Here is a 21286-nt window from a genome sequence, read left to right as displayed (position 1 = left end):
ATTGATTCTATGTGATTTCCTCAAAAACAATTGGTTGAGGGAGATTTTGCCGAATTTTTGTCCTTGCTTGGGACACTTCAACGCAAATGTACACGGGGCACCCCTGCAACCTCTGTCGCTCATGCATTTGTGTTGAAATTCATCCAAAAATATTCGACAAATTCTCTCGCGACCAATTCTGCTGCAGCAAATCCCCCCTAACCCATACAATCATGATGAAGCCAGCAACGTAGTTAACATTTCATGACGTTGATGAATGGACTTGGCATTCTGTCATGAACCATAGAGAGCATCAACTAGTCACTTTCAAGCACATCCTTCCTCTTGCTGATCTTGCTCTTCGATGACTTTCTAGTGTGCATCGTTTATGCAACCTCCAGTAGGAATTAGGCACAGGTAAGCCGAGTGCCCATTTCGAAATGTTTTGTGAATACAGGCAGTAAATGTGCAATTGGCTCGTGCATTGGGTCCTGAATGCATGGCCCGCCAGATGTTTTGGATTACATCTCCCATTAGCGTTGGTCGGCAAAGTCAGTGGTGAAGGATCATGGGAGTTGCAGTCCGAAAACATCTGAAGGGCTGCAACTAGTTCAATGATGTAAACCTCTCAGCTTCTCCCCGTAATGTTAATGGGTTCATCTCTCTTTTGGCGAGTGTCCTTCTTTGATGTGAAGATGCCGTCCTAGTTTTAATGTGTCCGGTTGAAGCGAAAATATTTTTATCTGGAGAAAATGTATAGTGCCGGACAATTTGCGTCCATAATTGTAACAGCATCAGGTTGTCATAGTCACCAAGGGTACAATGTTGTTACATCGCCAGTATATTTTTCGATGACTTTTTGCCGAAAAAATGTTCTACGAAAAAACGCATTGAAAAATATAGGGGGTTGCAAGTGGATAGAAGGGGTTGGAGGTGGGAAATAGGGAGCAAATATTACAAGAGGGAGAAATGGGGGGGCACCCCTGAAATATAAAAAAAAAAATGTTTAAATGAGTTTTTTCGATAAAACATTTGTGGTAACAAACTAAATGAAAAAATAACTGGGGATGAAATAGCATAGAACCGTCACCAGGGCAGCTGAACCCTTGAGTCGAACTAACATTGTTTATGAAACATATTGGCGTGTGTCTAGGGGTAGCCTATTCTTAGTTTAATGCAGGTACTTTTTGTCCTAGACTTGTTTGCTTTCAATACTGTGAAAGAATGCCCGTGTTTCCTCCCCACTCTGACCTTTTCTGCGGCTGGTTGCATTAAGTCATATTGCAAGTTCACCATTTTCATTGTTATATTAGACTCCAATGAGCTGAAGATAAAATAATGCGTATGCAAAGGCTAGACCTTTTTATAAAGTCCTCACACATTCTTGGAGACAGCAAGGCGAAACGGAGCTGGTTGTCTCCAAAGGGAAGACTACAAGTCCCACAGTGCCACCACTTCTTGGTCATTACAGAGGACAGTGAGGAAGCATACTGTTAGCCTGAAAATTGAGACATGCAAGCCTCCTGCTTCTGAGTGGAAATAGACGTGAGATCACTGAATACTGCTTGTTCTTCCAACCACACCCTGCAGCTAAAGAGCCACTGAGCAGGTATGAGACGCCCATCACCTAGACCAGGGGGATGCAACCTCTGGCTCGCCTGAAGTTTTGGACTACGATTCCCATGATGCCTCACCATTAACTATGCTGGCTAGGACTGGTAGGAGGTCTACCCTGAAACATCTGGAGAGTGAAGGTTGCAGACCCAGGACCTTGAACGCCACACTGAAGAGCACGAGTTCCCTAATGCCGCCACTTCTTTCTCTTGTCTGGTGAACCGGAGGCTCTAGTGCTCGAAACCAGTTAATGGAGGTGGGACTTCTGGTCGCGGTTCCATGTGTAAATAGTCCTGCCATGAAGTGAAGGCCGCTTAACACACTGAATTCACAACACATATAATCGCATCCTCCGCACCCCTTTATGCTCATAACTGTACAAATCAGCTTGTGTATCTTTCAAAGCACAAAATCCATAAGGTGGTACACAAGCTAAAGTTTACATTCTGAGACTCCAAACCCAGCTATGATAGCGCCAGATAAGCCCCATCGGCCAATCACTAACCACACAACCAAAGGATTTGGGGATGTTTCAAGGGCAGTATTGGGTCAACCCGTTACACTGTCTCTCCTTTCCTCAAACAGCCAATCAACCTGCTCCAGTACACACTCAATAATGCTCGAACCCTGGAGAGTAACCGCCGGCATTTTCACAGCTAACCAGTTCTCAGTGAGTACGGGTTCCTGTTTTTTCCAAAAGCATCAGTAGTCCCTACTTCTGAATAGTTTTTCTGGGTTGACAAGCGTAAGCACCCCTGACGCTTGGACTACACCAAATTCCACCGTTAAAAAGAAAGCAGGAGAGCAGGGCAGGTCGCAGTGATCGACGTAAATTCTTTCGAGACTTTGCGGCACGCATATCTTGCTCAGTGAAAGGGAGAGAAACTCTTGTTTTCAAGAGCAACTTGTGCAACTAAAGAAGCCTTCTTCTCTGTGTCCGCTGTAGACCTTTTCGATCCTGCAGAGAAGGTGCAGTTGTGCATCACATATATGTTTCGATACACATTTGCGGCACGATATCAGCAGATTTGAGGATTCCCAAAAAGGGTCGGTTTGTGACGATAACCACAGAAACAACCATTGTACGCTTCACCTATGCACTCATCGTCGTTCAACTTGATGTTAGTCTGCATGTTTGATGACATGTAACCAAGTAGTACATGCTGCGTGATACAGTGCAGCGCCCTTGCATGCGTCATTTGCTGAGCATGCATCAGTGCTAGGCAGAGGAAAATATCTACAGTAGCGGAATGTTGACTTATTTCATGTGTTGCCAGTGAAATGTGCAAGTACATGTGGTTTCTCAGCATTTTCCTGTGTTCTGCCATGTAAGAATGAATAACATATTGGTTTTAAGAAACATTGTTTGATCATATGTCCGTATGTAAGCGTGATCATCAAACTTCTTTCTGTTTGCCCTCCAGATGGAGAAACCAACCCAAAAGGAGAAGCAGTGTCCAGATTGCATGTCCAGGGACGTGCTAGCCCTGGAATCTGATTGGTCACCCCAGGTGCCACCCCATTACCCTAAACTATGATCATTATGTGTGTGCGCTCTCGTACTTCATGCCACCTCTGCATAAGTCAGTGCCCCACTTTGGCCACCCCAGTCAAAACAGTCTGGACACATCACTGGAAGTGCCCCCAATGGTTAAACCGTTCACGTCACTTCGCAACTGACAGAAACTTTGTAACCCTCTCCCCTTTCAGTCCATTTCTCCTTTAAAGCACGGATAGGAACAATGGTGCAAGCCCCAAAGCGAAGGGGAACACCAGACCACTTTAGCCCCTTAAACAATCAAATGTTCCCAAAGAAAGGAAAATGTGATTGTAATAGGTTATTCATAACGCGCTTAATACCCAGAGGTTTCTAAGCGTGGAGCCGGGGATGAACCCTGTGTTGCTCTGTGTCGTCTTGCTTCCAAGGCGAGCGCGTTGCCCCTGAGCTATCCTACCGGCCCTGTAAAATAAAACGATCCCCCATAAACAAAATGCCCCCAGCTTCCGCCCACACAACTCCACAGATACGCTCTGATCAGTGGTACCAGCAGGCCCGTGCCAGGAAAAAGCTCTACTATTAGTGCTGGTGAATCTGATTAGGAACTTTAAAGTCAAAAAGGAGCTTTTGGTTTGCGTGAATTAATAGGTGAAAAGACCTGTGAATTACAAAATTATAGCAGCTTTAGAGTAAAAGAAAAAATCTTTTAACTTGCCTAAAAATATATCTCATTGGGAATGTTAATTTCTTTTTCATCCCCTAAAAAATGTCATACTTCCAACTTCCGAAAATGGCAAGTAAAATACCCCCACTTTAAAATGTTACGCGGAGACCTAGGTGCCCCCAACTTCTTCTACTGACCAAACTGATGCCCATGTCTTCCAAAGGAGTGATTGCCATCAACAGCCCTCCACGTTCTGCCAAGCAACAGCCTGGCAAAGTGCTGGTGCTTCCCTTCCTGGGAAAATGACCAAGTCGGCCCTTGGAATCCAGGATTATGTTGCACTTTGTTCTCCCACATTGGGGGGCAGATGCATGCCGCAGTGGGCTTGGGTTCTTCTTTGCCTTGTGTGACTCTTCTTCGTGACTACTTTTCCATATGATTTACCCTAGTTGTAAGGGAGGCCACTAAATAAAATGGCGCTTGATGGGCGTTTCCAGCGCAATCTGGCATGAAGGGACCTCTTAGCATCCTGGCAGTCAGAGAGAGTGGAACTCAAGTCACAGCCTTGTATGGAAGCGCTTTCCTTAGGCTGCCTCTTTCTCCCTCGGGCCACTCCTACATCCAGTTTCCAAGTGCTCCAGGCAGGGGTGTTGCTAGGTTTGGAAAATATCCGGGGCTACGCTAATGTCGGGACTGTCGGGGCTAGCTAGCCTTTTGGTTGTACCCCCGAGCTTCTATCCAGGGCTATAGTCCGGCCAATTACTCCTAGTGGCTCCCCTGGCTCAAAGCTAGAACTGTCTCCCAAGACTCTCAGGGTCTGATTTAAACCTGTGTAAACTCTGCTTGACTCATTCGACTGTCTCGATTAAAGTGCTTGTCTGCTGCTCTGGTGGCATGCATAGCCATACACATATGTTTGCTCAGAAGGACCTCCTGAACATTGACCGTCAACATCCGCTTAGAATCGTCGGTGAACCTTAGCCAATCAGGTTCTTTGGAAAACAGGCTCGCACCACTTTAATATGATTATGACCACATAGGGTTGGAGTGGGCCATAAAATTGTCTCGGGCACCAATGAAAAAGTGGCCCACATTTGTCAATGACAATTCATTCCTTTTGTGACACTGTTTGAATATTTGTCAAGTGGAAGTTGTTTGATAAAATGTGATGCAAATTGTGCATTTTAAAGAATATTTTTTCTTCAACACTGGTCAAAACTATTAGCCACCTAGTGAAGTAACTCATCAAACTGGCCCACATTGGCCAAAAAAGTGGCCCACTTTGACCAAACAAAACTGGCCCACACCAGCATTTTGCATATTTGTTTCGTCCATGGCCCTACTATTGCCCTATAGGTCAGTCTGAGCCTGTGACCACATTGTTCCAGTAAGGTGACAGCTTTGCGCCACCCTTGTTTATAGAGGCTGGAGTAGTGGAGTGAGTTGTCATTGTGCGGCCAAGGACCCAGTCTCTTTCCTGAGGCTGCTCTACCACTGCAGTGCTTCGTCCGCAAATATCCTGGCCTCCAGTTTACCCTAAACTGTTCTTCACTCTTAGCACTCATTAACAAGCCACGTTTTACTGGGAGCTGTTCAGTCCAGATGCAGGTCTTGAACTGCTGGTATAGATGACAGATGCTGGCAATGATGAGGCTTCATTTGCCATTGCTAGCCGTCTAGGGTCCTTGAAATGCGGGCAATTATTGGAGCTATGCACTTAAACATACCAGGATTCCCTGCCTCCATGCCAGCACCAGTGCCCAAATGCACCACCCCCTGCCTTGCTCGTGTTTGCTGGACTTTCTAATTGTCGATGAATACTTGGCCACGTCTTCTGCAGATTCTGCTGAAGCAAATGTGTCTCTCCTTCCTCCTCTGATTTCTAGAAAGAGAAGTAGGACTTCACTTTGACCTTTTCTACCACCCATGAATTTAATGGCAGCCATTTTCGAATGTTTTGCGTGGTGGCCTGGACCGCTTAGAGTTTGTCTTTCAAACAGAAAATTCAGTGTCCAATCAAAACAGCTGCACCTGCGACTTTTTTCCCATTAGTAAACCTAGCGCCTGATTAATCACCCTAGCTCCTCACTGCTGTTTTCTGGCTCTCTGAATCCCCGCTTTTTTGTAATGCTCTTTTTGGTTGTTTTGTTGTGTGTGCGTGCCCTGAAGCCCACAGGCATGTGGCACGGTATACTCACATTTTAAATAAATAAATAAATAAACATAAATGGTATTTTCTTTATAGTCCTGGTTACCACCATAGTGGTCTCCTACTAGTTCAGCATTCCAGCGGTCATCCTTGGGCCCGCTAATCTGTTATAATAGCCGCTAATTGACTGTTTGTGTGTTTGTTTGTTTTATTTGTATAGCGCTCCAGACCTGGAGGTAAATGAGCGCTTAGGGAAATGGTTACAAGGTGCAAGATACACAGTTTACATTTATACATTTATACAATGATACAATTTACAGGTAAAAACACAATTGAATGTGGGGAGTATTGTCAGACATAGGAGAGAACAGATGGAAAGAGCTAGTTTTTTTCCAGTAACCAACTAATAACCTGTTTCCTAAAAGGCTGAAAGGACGCGATGGTTTTGATGTTGAGTGGATATTAACTTTGATTGTGAACGAGCCTCCCATGTGCGCTAACGCGTAATAACCACATGGGAACGCTGAGCTCTCCATTGGAAACAATGGAGAGGCAACGCTACCGAACATGGCAGTGTTTAAACGGTCCACACCGTCTGCCCCTGTCTGTTCTTCTTCACTGTCAAATCTCTTGCAGCACTTCTCCACAGGAATACGGAGAAGCAGGGGTTAAGTATTCCAGACAGGAGTGTGAAAGACGGTGGGGCCGTGGGCTAAACTCATGGCAATCTCCTGCCATCTGCAGTTCCTGCTGTGACTGTTCAAGAGGTACCATAAGAGCTACAGGGGAAGGCGGGGTGACACCTAGGGTGACCAGATTTCAAAAGAAAAAAAAAAAACGCAACAGGGCAGCTATTATAAAAGTAGCACTAACCCTTGAAAGTGGCTGTCAAGTACTTCAGTAGCGGTTGGAGGAGAAGGAGGTATACGTGTTATTGGTGGAATAAACACATATTATAATTGATTTATCACAAACTACCACTATCTTAATTCGTAAAATTACTTCTGTGCGAGAGTGTGCATTCCTGCCTGCCAGCTATGAAGACCTACTACCAAAAACCGAGATCACTGCATTTCCCAATGGACAAATGATCTGGAGAAAGGGGGACACGGCACCCTAATGCCGGGACCGTCCGGGGCAAAAAAACCAGGAGGTCTGGCTACCCTAGTGACGCCCCGCCTTTGCCAGAATATCCCTGGCTGTGATGTAAAAGATGATTGCAGAAGCACCCACTTGCTCAAGGAGGAGAAGCCTCCTATCTCTTGCCATGACCCTGGCCCCTGCCTTTCTACTTCTTTTTTTATGCGCAGTCACTGCTGTAATTGAAAGAGAATTACAGCAGGGCTGCACGCGCTGACACCTGAGGCCCGATGTAACAATCATTCAGTTGCAAGCGGAGAGGTAGGTACTAGAGACAGTGCAAAGCCCAGGAGTCCTGGGCCTGTTTGACACGGTTTTTCTGCCAATTACTGGCAGAAGGTTCGAACCACTTTATAGTCTAACACAGTGCGTTATAATTAAGGCTTCCAGTTTTATATTTATTTTTCTGCCATTTCCATCTGTATTTATCCATATTTATTTTTGGTCCTTTTTTCTGTATTTATCCACGTTTATTTTTTGTCATATAAAAAGATAACTTGCAGCTAGTATTTTTCGGCATTTATTCTAATAAAAATTGCATTTATTAACGCACACGTGCAGTCTATAGGAAAGAAATGCTAAGAAATGCTGTTTCCATAACAACAAACGGTTGCTCCTGTGACTGCTGCTGCATTAAGATATATGCTGTCAGCAATTAGAAAAAATATAATGCTATTTTAATACAACCTTTACACTCTCCATGCTGCCAATCTGAAATGCGATTGGCCTGCAATGTATGACTGACATAGAGAACAGACAGAAAGACCTGTTTGTCTATTTTTTTCCATTTTTATAAATAAATACAGACAGAAAGAAGATTGATTTCTGTCTGTATTATTGTGCAAAAATCAGTAAAAACTGAACACTGGAAGCCTTCGTTATAATATAGCGGCATTAATAGTCCTTTCCCTTATTTGTGGCGGTTGTCTTCGACTGAAGCAGGGGTGGGCTTTTGCTGACGACATAGTCTGCTGCATCGAGTTCTGAGGCTACCGTAAATGGCTGATGTTGCTCATTCTCGAAGCTCATGATGATACTTGTGGAGATTAGGCATGCCTGCCGCCCCCTTGTGGGTTGATCCTGCATAACTGCGGCATGAACTTCCCACTCAATCTGCAATCATAGTTCATATAGCTCAGTGCTCTCCAAACTTTTTTATGCTGAGCCCTTCTCCCCCCGCGAGTACAATTTTTGTTGCCAGGCCTCTCCAAATGCCATTACTGATTAGGTTTCCTGTTAAAAGCAGTCGCCGTACTCCCTTTACGTAGAACCTCGTGACCTCCCCCCCCCCCCCCGGACCTCCTATGCAGGGGTCTACTGGCCTATAAGCAACTCTGGAGATTTCCTGCTAGGCCTCTGCAAACTGGGCCTCTTTTGTGTTTTCTTTCCAGGTTTCCTCATAGGAAAAGGCTTGGACCTGCTGCAAATGTGTAACATGGGGCCCCTTTCTGTACTTCCAGTGCCTCCTTTGGTTCCCAGTACACCCCTGCTCCTACAGGGATGCTGCACAGTTTGAAGACCACTGAAATAACACAATTGGATCAATGTTACCTCCTCGAGTACCTCTCATTAAGTGCTCTATTCTGCTTTCACAACTCAAAAATTCGTACTAATGTTTCTTTTATATTGAATCAAATGAAAAAAAAAACATCCCCAAGCTGTTCACAGTATTACTTCCCATTGCATTTAAGTGACAATATTTAATTTACTAATTTTCAGTGCAAACAGGATGCCTCCCTCTGATCACAAAAAATGTTCACACCCCTAACTAGCCCATCGTACAGTGGTACCCCCCAGTACAAACTACAAAACCAACTTTTCTTAAAATCCAAACGGAGCCATAATCAATACAGAAAACAGTTTGCACACTCGAATAATGCACGTCACGCTGTAGTGGATATGAAAACATACATAAAACCGACAACATGAAAACATGTACAGTTTTAACGAAAGGCTTTCATTTAATACTACCCAACATAAATAATGCCTCATTCAAAGTTGGAAGATATGTATTATTTGTATTAATATATTTAAGTCATGGATCTTAGTGATGTGAATTCACAATGCGACTCACGGTATTACACTGAAAACTCGAGACAGTGAAAAAGTAGTGTGGTTACTTCATACGATTAGCATGCAGTGATATAAGCACACTCGCCCCACCCACACTGGACATTTTGACATTTTAAATGTTGAAATATTGGTAATTGAGCATTTGGTAGCGCGGGCCGAACAACGTCATGTATTACTAATGCACGGTATAAGTTGAGTGCAAGTGCCTCCGATGGGATACTGTAACCCCTGTACAAAATACGTTTTACTTCCTCAACTATGAGATAGCCCTGATGCATTTCTGTTAAACCAGTTTAGAACTGGGGAAAGTGCACTCAGAGGAAACTGCCTTTCACAGAAAAATCAGCAAACCCAGGATGAGAGCGATACTTTAAAGCTAAACAACCAGTTTCCTATAGGCATGCACGTTTCCACCGAAAGGAAGCCCACATGCATTAAATTGATTGTATGCAAATCATGTTTACATGTCAGGGAGATGGCATTCTTAACAAGGTCCATTCGTGCAGAGTTCAAAAGCATTAGAGAATGAACATGTTTGTTTTGACGTTATCAAATGTCCTGCTACCTTTCACTGCTCTCACAACTTGTCTGATGAGGAAGAAAACACGTTGGGAAAATACAGAGAAACGAAGGGGCCTTTAAAAATAAAACAAGAGAAGAGAGAAAATGGGCAGTTGAACGGTGATGGGAACAGAAGAAAGGGATGCAAGCGAAAGTGGGTGAAGGAGAGAGAAAACTAGTGCAATAAACGAAAAGGAATGTACAAGCATGTGATAGAAATGAGGGGGGAATGGGCCAAGAGAAGTAATACAAAGAAGGCAAAGTGATAACTGCATACAAAATCAAAATGTAGGATTATGGAAATTGAAAGGAGGAGTAGGAAAAGGGAGAGCGCAAAAGATTAGAGACAAATTCAGAAACACATCAAGAGAGGAGAAAGAGAAAGAAATAATGAAAGAAAGAAAGAAAGAAAGAAAGAAAGAAAGAAAGAAAGATAGCAAAAAGAAAGAAAGTTCGACTTGATTTCAAGACCACCCAGAAGCAATTCGAAGTTAAAAAAGTAGCATGCACAACACACATTTTAAAGTATTTCAGAATGTAATCCACAGAGTTTAGCTGTCCCTCACCAAGCTCTTGATGTCTTAATCCATGAAACCGTTCCCTTTGTGTAGTCGCTGGTGCGCCAAGCCTTTCCCCCCCTCAGTTTATAGCTCTCCTTCGGAGCATTGCACAGGAATCCTCCCGCAGCCCCCAGACCAAAGGCAGCGACTACCAGAAAAGGGAAGGCTGCTCTCGTTCCGCCCCGGCTGTGTTTACAGAGCTGTCAGTGGTTAGTTAAACGCTGGCTGCCTGGAGTCAGCCTTTCAGGCCCGCGCGCAGAGTACTTCCTGTGTGGGGCAGGAGGCCTCCACTTCCTCTCCCTGGATGCCACGCCGAGCGGCATAGGAAACATTTCCCAGGCTACCCGCGATGCTGGCACGACAGCAACAGCAAGCAGCCCTGGCAACACCACATCGATAATCTTAGTCTTAGGCAATTTCAAGGCGATCATGAAAGAAATGCATTTAGGTTTAACCAGGTGTGTTTCTATCGATTGATGTGCAACTTGTTCTCTGATACAACCATAATAGGAAGAGCCGAGGTTAAACCCAATCGGATTGGAATGTGCGTTTGCTGCATCGAATGGAATTGCTCTCGACTGAAACATCCTACAGGTCGAAAGCAAGGAAGCCACAAACGCGTTGATGGTTTGTTGCCACAGCAGCCGTTGCATATGAAGTTGCTCTGGAAAGTTCTAGCCTTCAGTCCATAGCAGCTCAGAAACCATTGACTGGCAGTGCCCTAGAAGTAGCTAGACATGATGCTGGCAGTTTAGGTGAGCCCGGACGCGGCGTGCCTTTGGCGAAATATTATATGCCATTGGCTGTTGCTTAGGAGACATGGAGCAAGGCTGGCAATGCTGCCTAGGATGCCACAAGCAAAGCAACCCCCAGGGGGTGCCACCTTGGCCGCAATAACATACACCCAGGACAGGTTGCAATGGAAAGTGAAGTCACAATCGCATTTCTTTGGAGAAAGAAAATCAGCACTTACTGTTAAGTGCTTACTTTGCTCGAAGAGCTGACACTTTTGACAAGCACGTGTAATTCAATGCCAAAGGATTGTTCCTTTAGTTTTTAAGACAAAGATGAGGTGGACAGTAATTTTGTCTGTGCTTTCGTGCATATTATTAAACAGACTGCTGAGACAACAAAGGTTCAAGGATTGGTAGTCTGTTTATTCTGTCAATTTTTACATTACCAAGACAGCCATGCTAGTGAGAATATCAGTTCTGTTCAACAAGCCTTTATTCGACATAAGTCATTAGGCAAAGCATTTGAACACAAATCCAAAATAAGCCATGCCAAAAAAACAGAACAAGCACTGAATCTACAAAATTGACATACATATAAAATCCACAGTCACACATTCATAAAATAGCCACAACCTTCACATTGTCTAGGAGCAGGGGTCGGGCTGGGCCATAAAATTGTTTCAGGCACCAATGAAAAAGTGGCCCCAGTTGCAAATGGCTATTCATTCCTTTTGTGACACTGTTTGAATAGTACACAAGGGGGATTTCTTTGATAAAGTGTGATGCACATTTTGCATTTTAAAGAATATTTATTCAGTAACATTGGCCAAAAAAAGTGGCACGCACCAGCATTTTGCGTTTTTGGTTCGGCCATGGGCCTATTGTCCCATAGGCCAGTCCGAGCCTGCCAGGAGCCAACGTTGCAAGCTTTCATCAGTCTTTATCATACCCAATCAATTGCGAAGATCGCACATCACTACATTCTAGGCTAAAACTCCATGACTAAAATGCACTTTCAACAGTCGAGTCCGTCGGAGCCATGAACGATACATATATTTGATGACAAAATGAACAACATTTAAATCATCTGCTGATTTGCAAAGACTCTTTGCTTGTGCAAGACTTCGGACATTATACAGAGGGCTCACATATCTAACTCTCCGGTCTTACAGACCAACACATAAAAACATAAAATGGGTAATCGTCTCCTCCCCTAGCACACAGATTTGGCAGAGACTAGGTCCATTCGTTATCCAACTAGGTGTAAATTTAGCCACCGCCACGGTGCCCATTCTGAGCTTTAGATAGAGTGTGCATGCAAAAGCGGGGTTGACTATGTTCAAGAATAGTTCAAAGCCAAGATCTAACTTGGATTCAAGGTATTGCAGCCCTGTCGTTACGCGAAAACATGCTTCACTCATCCTAGTACGTGCTAAGACAATGGCTGCTTCTTTTACAATGGATTTGGCTCCAGCTTAAATACTGTGAGGGTTGTCCCAGAAAAGGCGTAATGAAACACACTCATATATATGCAAACCATGGAAGATACTTCCCTCCAGAGATGGATGTGTAATATAAATCATTGGTAACCGGCACCACTAGTTCATTTGTTTTTTACAAAGCAAACCTAAAAGCACCCTGGACGCTTTGGCTTTATCCTGAGAGTGCCACATATAGAATCATCTCAACCAGACATTCAAGCACTGTCAATTTCCCAAGTCACGGCCACACACGCACACACACACAATGACCTCGCAAACACATTTGTTATATCAGTGGCAGAGCCCTTCATTTGCATGATGGCACATTTACAACTGAAAGACCTTGCAAAACACTGTTTACCTTGCTAATCCATGATAGTTAAACCAAGCAATCCAAAGCAACCTTTTAAAGATTTGTTCACATCTGTGATGTCTACTAGCCTACAACTAAAAAAGTGATTGGTGGAAGGTTGCTCAGAGCAATGCCAGTGGTTCAAATTAATTCATAACCTTCCACCCATCAGTTTAGTGGTTATAGTTTGTCTCCCTATGTGAGAGAGGGTATGCTCAGTCGTGGGTCCCTTGCTCGCTGAGCCATAGGGAACCGAGCTGCACCTCACTGAGGAGGCCCAACTAGGCTGAAACATGTCTGGGGTTCCCTGTGTTTCCGTGCGGAGATGACTTGGCTTTGCAGTTTGGTCTGGGCTGCTACCATTGGTGGCAGTACCTGACTGATTTGCATATGGCTGGACCCCTTTTGCAATGGCGCAGATGGACTAAAAAACAGTGGTAAGGAAGGTTGCCTAGAGCAATGCCTCTGGTTCAGATTCATTCAAAACCTTACACCCGTCACTTTTGTGGTTATAATATGTTTACTAGCTTGACATGCAAAAAAAACCCCAAAAAAACCATGGCACTAATCAAATGTTCTGAACATCATGAATAACAACGATCTTGAGGTTTGTAACAAAGGATATCTTTATATATATATATCGGAGTTCATTACACAACTTCTTTCATTGCATGCCTTAAATCACTGAAAGTACAGTGGGGCTAAATATATTTTTCAGGTATGCATTCTGGGACTTATAGATTACCATTCAGGATGTGAAAATTAAAGCCAAAATAATATATGTTATTGGCTTATCATGTTGCTATAAGGAGCTGCATGTTATCATGTGGCTTTACTATGCAATTTGTGTGTTTTGTAAGTAAACTCTATAAGACAGTATTCTTGTAGGCCTTGAAATCCAAAACTAAAATATTTGTATCAAGTAAAGCCTGGAAGGTAGGTCATCAAATTTGTAGAGTAGGTTACAATTCATGCTTCCCTATTAATCCAAAGTATGTGATCCTGGTCAATTATTTAATCCCACTCTGACTTAACTGAAAACATTGGAGTCCTTATTTCAAATAGTCTGATCCTTATTACACTATTAGAATAAACAACACCCTTGCATTGGGACACATTTAATGAATAGGAAGAAAAAAGTGTACACTGGTTCTCCTCTGTTAGTGGACCCTAACAACATCACCTAGAATTTCACTATTGGTGCACTGACCCTCCCTTAGTCCTATATCACATGATTTGACAGGCAAATATATAGTCTCAGCAGCCAGTCAGGCTGCTACACTAGAATCTTTGCTAAACTAACTGTGTCTGAAAACAACATTAATGCCCTCCCCTGTTGCTGCCACTCACAGACGTTGCTTTGACATGCAGAGTACTACCCTACAGGAGAATGAGTGGAATTCTTTGCTATGCCCTGTCATGCTATTTTACTGCATCTTTTACAGCACACCTGCTGCTATTTCCTCACAGTCTAGGAGCTTCAGGATCTGCAAGCAGTACGGCAGGACACTAATGCGGTAGGGGGCGACCGGGGCAAGATTGTTCTTACAATGTTGATGTGTGCAGATCCAAAGATGCAGCTCTATGTGGTGTACATTTTAGTTCTTTTGTGAGCTGTCTTGTGCAATAGTTTATGTGCTCTTCGGGTTACTAAGATACTTGTTGGTGTGGTTGTCTGTGGGTCTGCAGTGTGATGCTTAAGGAGTGTGGAGAGTTGTGTTGTGTATCTGTGGTGTGTGAGTTTGGTGTTTAGGGAAATCTAGTGCATATATACGTGCACCCAGATGATGTACATTTCATTTTGTAACCCTGTTTTGTCGGTGCACAGGTTGTGTGCGGTGATGTGTTTTCTGGGAGGTAGAGTGATTTTAAAGCAGCTGTTTTACGATATCCTTCTCAAATCAATGGCAAACCTGATTGCATTGACACACTATGCAAGAGCGGGAATTTGGGGCTTTCAAAGTGCGCATTAAACAGAAACAGCACACACAAAATGGAAACCTTTTGGCTCGGTTTGTTATTGACAGCTATTCACCAGAGAGTCATGGACCAGTCAAGGGGTGGACCAGAGGAGCAGCCCCAAAGGGAGCCAATAACCAGAGGAGAGTGACTCACCAGAACAGTCAAGGAACAGAGGGGCAAATACCAGAGGGACACCTTACACAGAGCTTTGCATGTACAGTAGTTTTACTTCAGTCCATTTTTAGTTTTGGCTATTAGGTGGTGCTTATAGGCCAAAAGTATTGCACTCGAGTAAAAGTAGGAAGGAGAGGACCTGTCAGGAGGGACACACTTTGCATGTGTGGCTTAGTTATTTACCAACCCATTGTCTGCCTATTGCCATTTTGGTCCACATGACCATTCCCACCCACTACCAGCTCGTACCTCCCACCCAAAACACATCCTCCTGTGATGTTTTTGAGCTAGCTCTATCATGCAGTAACATCAAACTTTGCCCTGTCAGTGTTATTTCTAAGCAGTCTGCTGAGAATTAAGAGTTAATGGCTTAATTGCAGCTGTAAAAGTGCTACACGTTAAGTATAAACATCTCAAACAAGTGTTCCTTCAACTACTTCATTTATATATGTTCCTTGCACTGAGGTCCTGTTCATTATTCAATCCAATTTATAATCTGGCCACCAAACAAAAAGATCCTTTGAACATTGCAGAACAAAGGTAAAGCCCGGCCTGCCCCGCCCCGCTTCCGATTAAAATATAAATGGAGCCTTAAGAGCTTCTTTATAAGGGTGTTCTGAGCCTCAACAAGGGTCTAGACATTAGAGTACCTCCATAGTTCTGCCCAATAAGTTGCAGCAGGCAGGGCTTGGGCTTTATAAACATGCAATGCCGGTAGCACTGGAGGGCCACTTTGCCTCTGTGCAAATCTTCTAATGGCCCCACTATTCTTGGTGACGATAGTGCTAGCTTTTGTTAAATGGGAGTTCCAGCAACAATCCTCGGTATATCCCAAACCCAGGTAATGGCATGATGGAACTAACTCCAGTCTGCTGCTGTCCACCATCACATCCAATGAACGGGCGATGCTACGCTTTGGTCTACAGATCATTGCTTTTGTTTTACTGACATTTATCTCTAAGCCCAAGGCTTTGCATTTAGAATAGAAGCTACCCAAGGTCTTCCTAATCGCCATTGGTGAGGTAGACAATAACACTGCGTCATCTGCAAAAAGAAAGTGTGGGTATCCAATCCACACCTAGACTGGTCCATAGAATGTTCCAGGAGGTCCCTTATGACCTCATTGATATGAGGTCGCAGAATAGAAAAGGGGCCTAGACGTAGCCCTGCCTGACCCCTCTCTCAACCGCAATGGAGTCAGTTAGGGTGCCCCCCAGTCCCCAGCGCACAGCTGCCTGGTTGTTAGTATATAAAAGCTGGATCAGGGTAAGCAGATGACCCGCGATTTGCCTGTCTCTAACCACATGCCACAACCATGCATGCAAAACCTCATCAAGCGCAGTCTTCAGGTCTCGGGAGGATAGCTCAGGGGCAACATGCTCGCTTTGGAAGCAAGACAACACGGAGCAACACAGGTTTGATCCCCGGGTCTGCGCTTAGAAACCTCTGGGTATTAAGTGTGTTATAAATAACCTATCATATCATACAAAGACATTGTAGATTTTAACTTTCTTCAAGGAGACAGGTTTCCGCAGAATCGTAATGAGCCGGAGTGCCTTGTCGACTGTACTCTTCCCAGCCTGGAAGCCAGACTATAAGTGGCTAATTAAACATGGGGAATTGGCCCATTCCTTTATGTGCCCAAGAAGAACTTTATCACAAACCTTGCTAGTAGAATCTGATAAAGAAATTGGGCAATACTTCTCGGGTAAGCCACAGCCCCCTCTTTTATAATTTGGCATGATTTTTGCACTCCTCCTGGAGTCCAGGACCACTTTATGCCTTATGAATGCATTGGCAACTAGTTCATCAGTCCTTCTTCACTGCCTATGATTTTCTGCTGTTTGGGGTTCAGGCTGCAGAAGAGCCCACCTAGTGAGACGTAGGTTGGAGCTCTATGTTAACTCGCCACCCCTTTCATTATTTTCTTTAGATTATCTGGCAGCATGTTAGACAAACACTTAGAATGTACACCCCACTCTTTTTCTGTCGCTTCCCAGACAAGTGCTTCAACCTATGGCCCAACACCACTCTGGTAATGGCGTGTGCGGGAGTGCACAGAAACCTACTTTCATGCAGGCCGCCTGTGCACAATGTGGCATGGGCCTGCATGTGCTCCTTATTGAATGACAAGGAGACACCTAGTTGCGAAACAATAGATAACATGTCCCATGGCTTCATCAGCTGCGCAGCAGGGACATTTTGGGATCAAAATAGCGATTCAGTAATGTATTCATGTATGTTTATGTTCTTTACCCGGGGAACAGAGTGATTGGAAAATGTGTATTTAGATTTTTATGAACCTAATTAATTATTGTGTATTCACGTATCCACCTTAGTACCATACTTTGTAAGTCACTCTTTTTTTCAATGGCGCCTCCTGCTTTGGTCTCACTTTCACCCTCTCAGCCAGCCCCATGGCTTTCAGTGAAAACGCCCTCCTAGCAAACCCTCATATATCTCCCTGATACAATCCATCCCTTAAAAACCCTCATATATCTCCCTGATAACCTCCGTCCCTTAAAAACCCTCATATATCTCCCTGATAAGCTCCGTCCCTTAAAAACCCTCATATATTTCCCTGGTGACCTCCGTCCCTTAAAAACCCTCATATCTCCCTGATAACCTCCGTCCCTTAAAAAACCTCATATAACTCCATGATAACCTCCGTCCCTTAAAAACCCTCATATATCTCGCTGATAAAATCCATCCCTTACAAACCCTCATATGTCTCCCTGATAACCTCTGTCCCTTAAAAACCCTCATATATCTCCCTGATAACCTCCGTCCCTTAAAAATCCTCATATATCTCCCTGATAACCTCCGTCCCTTAAAAACCCTCATATATCTCCATGATAACCTCCATTAATTAAAACAGGATCCCTACTATCCTCACCCAAAATCATTCAACGGGCACCCTTTTTTCTTACTCTTTGTACTCTGCCAACAGCAAAACTATATCCAGGAGAATAATTAGCAGTATTCTTTTTAGTGCTATCTAAACTGCTCCTACAAGTGCTGGACCTTGTATCAGAAAATATTGTGGAGGCGGTAATGCAGGGTAAATCACTTGATAACTTGATCTAGCAGGAGAAAAAACAGGGACCAGAACAACCGGTCAACAAACTCGATGATGATGCAGAGGTTCAGCAGCTCCGGGTTATGCAGGGGGTGAAGAAATGTTAATCTTAATGTTAAACGTTTTTTATACCGTGCACATGTGCCACTTGCCTGGTCACACTGCGCTCTGGCGGTTCTGTGAAAAAAAAAGAAAGGGGGGAGGTTAGTGGGAGGAGCTGGAGAAAGAGCAAGGGAGCTGTGATGTGCTTCTGGCAGCTTCAGTTCGGATGTACCATTCATTGACCTTGGGTGCGAGATTCGGGAGGCGGACGTCATGTGGTGTTGTGCAAGCTAGTGTGTGCTATGTCTTGTTGCGGTGTTGCCAAGTGTGTGCGGTTTGCTGTGCTGAGGAGTTCGGGTTGTTTTAGTGCATATGTGAGAGGTGTATGCGGAGGGTGGATTGTTACTAACAGTTTGTCTTGTTAGTGGCCGTGGCGATCTTCTTTGGCTTTTCGACTGGGAGTGTTTTAAAGCACAAGAAGCTGTTGGGCGCCTAAAACTATTGGGCTGTGACCGCACTCCATGCTTCTAGATTCAGAGGCTGGATGGCGTCACTGTGTGTCTCCTAAAAGAGACTGCAAAGCAGGGGCATGTCAGGTCTCGCGAGTCAGAGCGGCAGTGTGGTAGTTCTCAGAAGAAGATTAGTGAGGAATTGATTTATGTTTCTGTGAAGAGAAGGTGTGTTTAGGCTTTCATGTAAGCTATTCCTGGACTTCCTTCTTTTTTAGGATGACTCAGCCTCTCAAAAGCCAAGAAGCAGTGGGAGATGCTGATGCCCGATTAGCTCTGAGAAAGCAGAGCGAGACCCTGCAACCTTATCCAGAATTCTAGGCTGCCTTTCATCTGATCACTGTTGGAATATGTTCCACTTTTCAAGTTCTCCTGATAGTGAAGTACAAAAAAAATAAAAGAGAAAGACATTTCCATGAATAACATGGTATTTCATCGTGGGACATGATCCAGAGTCTGGCGGGAGTGCAGCATAGCAGAGGCTATGAGCATTGAAGACATTGTGATATTTACATGAAGAAAACTGTAAGGATATATTATGTTAAATTTGATCTATACCACACACTGATGCCATTGGGATGGTCTCTGGGCGCTCTCGTGGCTCTGTAAGGTAAAGTGGGGTCGGTTGTTTAATGAATGATAAAGGGAGAGGGATAGGATAGGTGTTATGCTCATCTGTTGATGTGTGTAGGACCAGGAGTAACTGGCGTCTGTGCACGTGAGCTTTCTGGATGGTCTTTGATTTTGAGGACTGGGACTTGTTTCTGGTTTCTCAGTGTCCCGTGTTTGTGTTGTTTGGTGTCTGATGTTATCAGGTGTGTAACTTGGCTAGAGAGTGCTGTGCGATTTGTGGGTTTTAGCAGTGTCATTCGCTAGCCGATCTGGGCGTACTTGGGAAGTGTGGGGTGTGAGGTTGTGGAAGAGTAAATGGAATGGTTAGTGGGTTTTGGTTGGTCTCTAATTATTGTGGGCATTTATGTTGTGGTTTCTTTATCCAGGGTTTCAGTTTGTGGATGACGTTTGGGCATTGTATGCGGTTGAGTGGTCTGGTTGTGAGGATGGTTGTTGTGTAGTTATTGTTGGCAAGTTTCGATCTCAGCAAGTTGATATTGTTTAAAAGATTTCCTGGTGGGAACATTTCTGTTAGTGGAAGCGTACTCGTTAGAGTTTCAGGAAATTAGACAAGCGTTCAGATAAGCGGTGTATAAGGGAGAAGAAGCGCAAGGCAAGAGAACACGGGCTGAGCAGGAATATGTTGGAGCTCACCTGCTGCGTTCTTTGAGACATTCACCTCCACTGCTCATTCAGAAGCCCAGCTCTCTAGCACCCCAAAGAAGGGGCAGCTGTGTTCAGAACAGCAACAGGTAAGGCACTTCCTGTGCGACGTGTGGATCAGGCCTCGGCAAAGAATGTAGCAGTGCACGGGACAGTCTCTCCAGCATCCAAACTGCCCACCGATATTATTTAATCATTGCTCCCCGAAGTCCCCTTCTGCTACAACACATCTTTTAGCATTTAAGGTGCAGCCTGTGCCGCAACCGAAGCAAAGAGTAACAGAGACGCAGGATATCGTTTGCCGGCTCAGGATTGCTTGGTTCTCTGCACACCACGCTGTTTCCTCTTGGTATTACAGCGTAGGCAGGGCAACACACTTTTTTAGATGGCACCTTCAGAAAAATCCCAACTATTAATGAAACTTGAGTGTTCTGTTTCTTCATTGCCAAGTTGTTAGCTACCGGGTAAAGGCTGCTTTGGGCTCCTAAAGAAGAACATTGGCCGGTGTTCCATAAGATTTCAGATCAAGATCAGATTGTGAGTCGCTGGCAGAATGAAGTCAATTTCGGTTTCAGTCTGACCCATGTTGTACTTGTCACAATGCGTTCCGGTTGTTACTCCGCAGGGCGAGCTGCATTTGTTTTGCCCTGAAAGCTTTTGCGGCTCAATTTCATCCGGCGGACTCTCTCTGTCTTTTGTCAATCTATGATTTGGAGTGGGACTGTAATGCCTGATCATTTGCCTAAACAACCTGGGCACTTGGATTCTCTCGGCTGGTCAGTCTTATCCTATTTAAGGTAAGGCCTTCACTGTGGTACAGGAAGGAAAACTAAACAGAATGTTAAGAGGTATGCTGCCAAATGCTTGTCATTGACATTTAGTTCATAAAAACAGTTCAAAGAAGTGATGACCGATGAATGCAGAGTGAAATTGACCTTACTTCTGAATGGGAAGGTCAGTCCTTCATTTAGAATAAAAATTATAGGTACTGGCGTGTCAGGCAGGAGTGAGTGACATAGGCGAGTAATACACTTGTCACTTCAGAAATATACTACATCCTGATTCTGGGGTGAATCATAGTTCATGGATAAATTAGGAATCTGGAGTGAGCTACTCCGATCTTGGCTAGCCCACATAATGTAGAAGATATTGATTAGTGTGCTGGTTTTGGTTCAAATAGACAGTGCACTTCAAACAACATCTGGGTGATCCTGATAATGGATAAGCACACTACCCAAGCTACCTTGACTATCCTGCTCTCTTCCATTGTACCCTGTACCCCTTACTGTGCAGTGGCCGGGTGTTTCCAAGCAGAGTTCGATCAGTTTTCATGCGTAGCATAACACAACACTAATTCATTCTCAGTAACTGCACTTCGAACCAGTGTTTGCATTCTTTGAAGAATGTGCTGTTTAGCGTGTAATTCAAGAGTGTAAATAA

At 44.2% G+C, this 21286-nt stretch overlaps 1 protein-coding gene across 10 annotated transcripts in view; it reads right to left on the bottom strand.

Annotated features, from left to right (window-relative positions):
• CALD1 (caldesmon 1) overlaps nt 1-21286 on the bottom strand; it is a 669061-nt gene that overhangs the window by 288626 nt on the left and 359149 nt on the right. For 2 of the 10 annotated variants that reach the window (XM_069628361.1, XM_069628353.1), the window contains exon 1: nt 10245-10381. The exons of the other annotated variants lie outside the window; for them this stretch is intronic. The gene's annotated coding sequence lies outside the window, so the exon portion shown is untranslated. Of the gene's footprint in view, nt 1-10244; nt 10382-21286 lie in introns of those variants that run through there. 10 annotated transcript variants of the gene reach the window in all.

The sequence above is a fragment of the Ambystoma mexicanum genome, chromosome 12, assembly GCF_040938575.1.
Source record: "Ambystoma mexicanum isolate Mex_15411 chromosome 12, UKY_AmexF1_1, whole genome shotgun sequence".
Taxonomy (NCBI): Eukaryota; Metazoa; Chordata; class Amphibia; order Caudata; family Ambystomatidae; genus Ambystoma; species Ambystoma mexicanum.
Note: the sequence above shows the minus strand (reverse complement) of the source record. Positions and strands in the feature narration are given on the sequence as shown.